The sequence below is a fragment of the Nematolebias whitei genome, chromosome 3 (assembly GCF_014905685.2).
Source record: "Nematolebias whitei isolate Nwh7 chromosome 3, NemWhi1, whole genome shotgun sequence".
Lineage (NCBI taxonomy): Eukaryota > Metazoa > Chordata > Actinopteri > Cyprinodontiformes > Rivulidae > Nematolebias > Nematolebias whitei.
The window spans coordinates 30013751-30020415 of record NC_056500.1 but is presented as its reverse complement, the minus strand read 5'-3'; positions in this window follow the sequence as shown (position 1 = coordinate 30020415).

Sequence of the window (6665 nt, the reverse complement as noted above, 5' to 3'; positions counted from 1 at the left end):
GCAGTCTTAAGGTAGCAGTCTTAAGGTAGCAGTCTTAAGGTAGCAGTTTTAAGGTAGCAGTATTAAGGTAGCAGTATTAAGGTATCAGTATTGGATTAAAAGTTCCAAAAATAAGCAGAGAAAAATGGAACAAGTATACAGAAGCAGGATTCAAATAGAACAACGTTTTTCAGTTAACTGAAGCAATCTCAACATTCAGCATATTTCTATGGTGAAGGTGTTTGCAAGTGAAGTAATGTTTTGAATGAACTACAGCATACCAAAAAAAAATAAACTAAAGTCACAGACAGCATTCATTTCCTGAATGAACTGAACATTTTGTTACATGAATGGCTAAAGTAGTACCAAGTACTGTATATAGAAGCAGATTGAAAAAAAAAAGTGCAACAAAATAAAACATCAGGAAAGCGATAAGACCAAAGTAGTGAAGTGTCTGCAGAGCAAATGCTAACATGCGGTTTTCCATTCACAACTAAACTCACTCATGCAGTGTAGGCCCTCAAACCGCCCTGTCTTCATTGTTTTATGCGTTTTTTTCCCCTCCATCCTCCCGCCCACAGGCCACGCATTTAAAGTCTACCTCACACACATGAATGAACACCTCTGCAATCCTTCCTACTTCTCCACCTCCCAACCTGTTCTGCCTCAGCTGTCAGTGAGTTACTTAGTATTCAGGGGATGCTTCTGAGAGGAAAACCCTGTCTCTCCCTCCTCATTATGCTCCACTCTCACCCCCACCTGCTTTTATACCCACCCTTCACCCACGCCTCTCCGCCTGCCTCTCTCAGGCTCCACATTGCCTTTTAGAGGAGCAGAACCAGGCACTGTTCGAATGCGCAAGAGATGCCGATGACTCATCGGGTTACTCTTCACTCACGAGGAGACCATTCCTCTGATTTCTCACTTATTACGGGGAGCTCGATGATTGTGAGGCCAAAAGCTGAAAAGTGTGAAACCGTGTTGGCTGAGCAGGCCTTGGCAGTATGCGCGACAGCTGTAAAGATAAAAATAAAGAGTTTTATGTGAGCTGTGCTCACAGAAATACATTGTCCATTTTCTTTCTATATATTTAGATTTATTTTAAAACAGATGACAGTCCTTTCCTCTTTTTGGTCAAGAGGCGTCTGCCTGCAGACAAAGTAGAAGGAAGAAAGGCTGCTCCTTTCTGCGTGTGTGTCTGTCTGTTGTGTTAGCAAAATCTCTCACGAACCATTTCACAGATTTATATGATTTTTGAAAGAAATCACTGGCTGTAACGACAACTCATTAATTTTTGCAATTGACTGATTCAAGATGGTTGCCACAGCTAATCAATCTTAACAAACATAAACAAAAGGATTAATCCTCAACACATACTCTGAGCACTAACTGACTGTGCTAGATTTGTTTGAACTGAACTAATGGGGTGAACCCTGTGTGTCTGTGTTTGTTTGTCTGTTAGCAAGATATCTAATGAACCACAGAAACTCTCAAAAATTAATTCATTCAACCTTTATTTATACAGGTTAGTTCGTTGGCGATTCCAAAACAGCCAAATTTTGTTGTCACACTGCTTGTAGCCTTCTCCGAGGTCGATTCCTTCCTTAATCACTGAATGTAGATTTAAAAGTAGTTAACGTCTGAAGTCAGTCCAATTTAAGATGGCCGCCACGGCGTTTTAACATTAGCCAACACAGATATGGCTTCAACTCGGGTAATTTTTGACACTGAGCCACAATTGTGTGTGGCAGTAGCTGAGAGTCATCTCCCACACATAATCTGAGCACTAACACATTTAATCAAAACTTACTTTACAAGACTCAATCAAAATATCATTATGTATCAAAAAGTGATCTATTGCCTGAGATTCGACAAGTAATGTGTTTTCCATTGAGGACTGCTAAACTTTTATTTTATTTCATTTTTTTGTTAATTTCCTGGATATTGATGCTCTGGTGAAGCTTTTAAACTTGCACCGCTAAACAAATCATCCAGGGACAAAGAAATAAAGATAAAAATAACAAATGTGAGGGAAACCGAAGAGAGAATAAAAAGTAACTGAAAGGCAGCCATACAGAGGTCTGACGGAGATGAGCACCTGCAGAAAAAGAGTGAGCCAAGAGGAGAGCAGGAGAAAGCCCTAGAAAGCTGATTATGCAGCCTCTCCCTCCCACGCAGTCTGCCTACGTCCCCTCTCCTCCTCCTCCTCCGCCTGTTCCTCTTCCTCCTCTCCTTGTTTGGGATGCTGCTCCATGCATCCCTCCCTTTCCTCTCTCGTCATCCAGCTTGTCAGTGGTGTACCCCCGCCACCCCCATCCACCACCACCCCACCCCACGCACACAACGCACAATCACCATTCTTATCCTACCTCTCTTGGGACTGAGCTATACTCTCCACAGCTCATATGTGGTGTGATACATTAAGCAGACTGAAGCTTTGGGGCTTTTTGTCACGCCGGAGGTGAAATTGTACACCCACAAACACACACTCACACTTACACACACACACATCTCTACACACATATTAGCAAACTGTCTGACAACTTCCACCTTGCTTGATTATTCAGACTAAACCAAAAAGAAAAATAAAAAAAATGTAATTTAGCCTCGAGCAGAACGATGGCGCAGTTGGTAGAACTGCCGCCTCTAAGCAAGAAAGTCACTGGAGCGAATCCTTGCCAGGGCACCTTTCTGTGTGGAGTTTGCATGTTCTCTCTGTTCATGCATGGGTCTTCTCCACTCTGGTTTCCTCCCACAGACCAAAAACATGCATGTTAGACTGATTGGTAACTCTAAATTGTCCCTAGGTGTGAGTGAGAGAGTGAATGGCTGTTTGTCTCTATGTGTCCCTGTGATGGACTGGAGACCTGTCCAGGGTGTCCCCCGCCTCTTGCACAGTGACTGCTGGATATGGGCATGTGACACCCGGAAAGGAAGAAGCGGTAAAGATAATGGATGGATGGATGAAATTTAGCCTCTTATACCAAGATTTTCTAAAGTGCAGCATAAAACATGGGCAAATTATCCCAAAAAACAAAATAAATGTATGAGTGAGTGTTTGTTTGTGAGTGAGCAACAGAGCAGAGTGATAATAAGGGCGAGCAGAATGTCGCTGCTCTTGCTTTGATTACTTATTTATGGAGCAGGCTAATCAGTAAACCAACATTTAAGCATGCTATGAAAGAGATGAGATGTGTGAGAGCAAATGATGGAGGCACTGAGAGGCACCTAACACTCATTTTCTTCCAGCATACTTGTTAGTCCTGATTAAATGAGCATATTTCTTTTACAAATTGATGTTTTTCTTTGTTCGCACCAGTTTTTTTTTTTTAATCATTTTGAGATATTTCCTGTATGCCTATAACAGGACTTTGCAAGTTTACAGTAGACTGACAACTTATTCATAATTCTTTGACAAGAACAAAAGACAGCCTAGTATAACAGAATTTCTGCTATGATAAAATTCATTTATTCTAGGCTTACATTTGAATACTGATTGAAAAATAGTCTGTTTTTTAAACTATCGAGATCTATAAAGATATTGTAGAATAAACTAAGGCAAGAAAGACACTATGTTGGTTCAAACCCAATTTAATGCTTATTCATATTTAACTACATGCAGACAGTCTAATTTATGCTGATGACACATTATTATAGGTGTAGTGAACTCGGCCTCCGACCAAAACCTGCCTCTGAAGACCTTCATGGGACAGGAACAACAAAATATGCATTAAAACTTTCCTTTACTATTTCTTCTGTTATTTTTTTCACATCTGTGGTCAACTGATTCAGGAAATGAAGCAGAACAATGTCAAGTAGTTCTTAATTTTCTTGTCCGACAGTTTTGAGTTTCTCTTGGGCCCCCGTGTTTGACCCATCATGTTATTGGTATTTCAAGGATGGGACTAATTTGAGACATAACTCTCCAGTCACATCTCGTAACAGCATGGATATTTTCATTCGGATGTCTCAAGATGTAGTGAGTCACTCTTTAATTTATCTTAGCGCTGATCCCTGTTATCAGCCCCAGGTTGGCTTAAAGTGGATTGACAATATCAAAGCGCCTAATATGCACGCACATGCATACATATACAGTATGCGCATGCACAAACCTCTTTATGCAAATGTGAAGCAAGTCATCCACTGGGGTCTTAGTCACACAATTTCATAAAATCCTTAAGCGTTTAAAAACTCAGATGGGGATCATTAACCAACCATTGAAACATGCACCTACAGTTAAATTCAAGGGATTTTACTGGTTGATTCATGATTAAATAACTTTCCAGAGTGTGAAATATTCTCTCTCTCTCTCTCTCTCTCTCTCTCTCTCTCTCTCTCTCTCTCTCTCTCACGCTCTGTGTGTGTGTGTGTGTGTGTGTGTGTGTACAATAAACTACATACTACATTGTGAGGACACAGCTGCTTATGGCTCTAAAGGCCAGGCCCATAAGAAGCGGTGGCATTTTTGGGTTAGGGATTAGGTTTAGGACTAAGGTATGATTTTAGGATGGGTTACATTTAGGGTTAAGATGTACTAGTAATAAGGGAGTGGTGAAGCAGAGGTTAGAAAAGGTGGGTTTGTGATCGGAAGATCTCTGGTTCAACTCCCGATATCGACAACATCAAGATCAGATCACATGTTCTCAAGGCGAATTCAAATAAGGTGGCCTTCAAGGCCAGCCAGGGAGCTAAATTCATATAAACACACAGTTGTTTTAGGGACAGGCAGAACTTAATGACATCTACGTTGAGTCTGTGTTGGTCCAAATGGTTCCAAAGTGTCCAAACATGGCCACACTGATGGAACGTGCCTGAGTAAAATCCCCGAGATCTGGTCCATTCTGCCCAAAGCATTTGAGTCTGGGTACTCGAGACACGAACCAAGCTATCATAAAGACAAGCAGCATGATCGGGTCCAAATTTGCTGCTGACGACTTCCTTGATTGTAGATAAAACCAGCACCAGCTGAATCCAAAAAGCAGGAACCAGTTATCGTAAATCCAATTAAATATGTGTCCTTAAAATCCACAAATGGCAGCAGAGATAGACACATCATCAAGTCTTTCAAGTCGATGAGATATCCAGCTGCATACGTGCCAACAGGGCAAATCGGCTCACCTAAAGCCTGTCTTCTCTGTGAAGAAATGTTATCAATTGTGCTGAGGGACCAACTAATCAAATCAAGTCCATAATTATGGTTCGGAAGATATGCAAGAGAGGCTCAGAAGCAGTTTCACAGACAGACCGAGCAGCAAAGCAAAGCAAAGCGGAGAGGGAGGTGAGGTGAAAGCGTCCGACCTCGGCAAGAGCAAGTGGTGAAGTGGCTGCGTCAGGAAGGGCATCCGACATAAAAATAATTGCAAAGTTTTCGTGTGACTTAGTTTGCTGTGGTGACCCCTGAAGAAGGGAGCAGCCGAAAGAAGAAGAAAAAAGTACTGGTAATGGTTAGGTAAGGGTCCGAGTTTGGCTATTGAAATGAATGAAAAATGAATGGAAGTCAGTGCAAAGTCCCTGTAAAGATAGCAAAACATACAGTGTGCGTGTGTATGCGTGCGTGTGTGTGGGTATGTGTGTGTGTGTGTGTGTGTTTATTTGTTACCTTGTAAGGCCCATTTTTCAATACATACTAAATTGGGAGGACCCATTGTTACTTATGGGGTCCAAAGCCCAGGCCCATAAGAAGCGGTGGCATTTTTGGGTTAGGGGTTAGGTTTAGGACTAAGGTGTGAATTGAGGATGGGTTACTTTTTTTGATTAGGGCCGAGATGGTCTAGGGGCAGGGCAGCCGACTCGGGACTTGAAGGTCCCAGGTTCGATCCCCGGTCATTGCACATCTTGTGGTGTCGCTGAGCAGGACACCATCTCCAGTTGTTCCCCAGGTGCCTCCAAAGGTCACCCACTGCTCCGCCCCGTGGTGGATGAGTTAAATGCAGAAAGCCAATTTTGCCATGTATGAGAACATACAATATTGACAATACATTATTATTATTATTATTATTATTTTAGGGTTAGGTGTGTATTGGTAATGGTTAGGTTTAGCGTAAGGGTCCGAGTTAGGCTATTGAAATGAATGAAAAATGAATGGAAGTCAGGGCAAAGTCCCTGTAAAGATAGCAGAACATATGGTGTTGATGTTCTTAAAGTATAAAATGCAAAAGGAATAGTGAAATGAGAAAAAAATGAGAAAAAGGAAAAGAGACAAACATACAGTTGGTGTAAGTGTGACTAAACTGACTGCAGCAGAATGACTCACCCTGTTGCTATGACAACCACAAGACACGATCTACGGTAATGAGTGATTTTAACAACTAGTGGAGAAGGTGGCTAAAGGGGAGAAAATGTACATTTATGGAAATCACTAGGGGAAAAGAGGTGTGGTGGAGGGCAACTCATGAGAGTGCACAACAAGCATAAAAGCCTTTTTAAAAAAAGAGAGATAATAACAAAAACATCACTGACTGTATGTGTTTCTCATCACTGCAGTATAGAACCCAGCAGCATCATCTTCTTTACTTTAGTGGTCGGATGTGTGTGGGTGTTAGGCTCCAATGGCTTTGGTAACAGTTCATGTAGGTATAAAGTCTGTCCTCATCCTACAACAAAACCAAATCCCCATTAGATTTAATTTTCAGCAACATTTTGACAGTTCCAGTTCTTCCCTAGCGCCTAGTGTAAAACAACTAGAA